Raw genomic sequence first — 2,020 nt, 5'->3', positions numbered from 1 at the left:
TTTCCCTACTTACTTACTTACTGTGAACAGCAGAAATGAGACTGAAATACCTTTGTTTCATGTAGAGGGAAATGATAGAAAGTTGCACTTGTGGCCTAGGACTTTAAGTCCAACGACTGAGGTTTAAGTCCCTGCTCTGGGACAGTGTAGTTTCTCTGGACCTTGGTTACTTTATCCAAAAAATGGTGATGAAAATGTTCATATCACCATGTTTTTGTAAAGATTAGATTACATGATAGAGGTGAAATAAGTCTGTAATCTCAAAGTATTACATAGCAATAACAAGGAATCAGGCCAAGAAAATCGTTTATGGAGAACCTGAGTTGGTTTAGCTCTAGAATAGGATTGAAGGATTGAAAGAAGTAGGAGGAAAATAAAACTTAGAAGTAATGTAGGAGTCATCTGTGAACCCCTGCCACAGAGGATTGAAATGGATGATATGATGATCCATTTCTCCTGCCATGGGTGCTGTCCCCTCCTCCTTTCCTTGATTTTTTTTTTTAAATCATGATTCTATTTTCAACAGATGTTCTTAGTCTGAAGTAACTCCTCTGGTCAAATTTCTGGCCTGGAGCACACAGACCTTGCCTGCAGAGAAGCAAGTGTTGAAGAATGGATGGTCCAGCTATTAGGATCATTACACTGCCATCAATAACTGCAGCTTGAAATCTGTCACTGAAATGGTTCCCAGGCGGCTGTTTTATATCCAGGTGTTTGGCTATTGATGTGACAGATCTCCAAGAACTGACCTTGATACTTCTAATTTCAAGATAAACGGCACCAGACAAGGGGGCGTATGGGTATATCATACACCGGAGGCCTCAGATGCCAGATTAAGGAGTTTGGACTTTTTTCTCTAATTTGTATAAATCGTTGGTTTTAATCCAAGACTGACACAGAGTGGTACCCTGGGTATATCAGTCAGGGGGACTGTACAGTAGGTGAGGCTGGGGTGAGGCTGACATCAAGATGACCAGCATAGAAGTTACTGAAGTAATTCAGGGTCAGGACCTCAACTAGGGTAGTGGCAATGGAAGTTGATAGGAAATGATAAATGCAAAAATTATGGTGGATGAAAATAAGCAACACTTGATCTTCACAACTGTCAGGTCCTTGTAGTAAATGCTGGCAGCCTTCAACAACTAAAGACTGATAAGAGCTACCCATCTCCTCCTTTGGTACTGGGTAGTGTCCTACAGTGAAAGTAAGTCTGGACATAATAGTACTACACGAATATTCATCAACAGCAGGCACAAACGAAAAAACAGTACACAAAAAATGTTTGATGACAAAGTATGAAACAGAGGTCTAGACTCTAGGGAGCCATTCTGATGAGTGTCAGTCTGCTAGACTCAGCAGACATACCACGTTTATGCAAGGACAGAATTGCCTGTACAATATTCTAACCAGCCACATATCTTGACCACCAGTTATTTCCACGATGAAAAATTCTAATCTTTTATGCTAATTAATATACCTCTAGTGCAGATTTACATAGTGATATTGGAAGCACTTGTTCATCCAGCTTTGTAGTGAAGGTTCCTGATTAGGCTTTCAAATGCTAATTACCTACCCAGGAGCAGGCAGATTAAAGTTAATTCCCAAACACATACACGTCTCACTGAAGTATTCTAAAGTACATTGACAAAGATAACAAGCATCAAAAGTGGTTGCAAGGTCACAAGGCAAAGAATCATGTTTGAGGAAGATGAAAAGCTCTGTTTTAATGAGGGGTCTTAGTCCTAAGGAACAGAAAATAGCTGTGGCGAATTTATACAGGAAAGAAATTTATTAGAGGATATTGGGTAGCTCAGAGAATTGCTGGAGCGCGAGGCTTGAACTTGCATGGCCAGAGACTACAATCAATAATAAAAGACCACAGAACTGATGAGAGAAAGTTCTGGAGTGCCGTCACCATGCACAGGCACCTTGAATCAATGACACTGCCCCAGGAGCTTACCTTGTCACGACTAGAACCACTCTCACTACTGCCCCAGGAGCTTACCTTGCTGCATTCCTG

This window comes from Lipotes vexillifer, unplaced genomic scaffold, assembly GCF_000442215.2.
Source record: "Lipotes vexillifer unplaced genomic scaffold, Lipotes_vexillifer_v1.1 scaffold597, whole genome shotgun sequence".
Taxonomy (NCBI): Eukaryota; Metazoa; Chordata; class Mammalia; order Artiodactyla; family Lipotidae; genus Lipotes; species Lipotes vexillifer.
The sequence above is the reverse complement of the archived record's forward strand: the minus strand, read 5'-3'. Positions refer to the sequence as shown.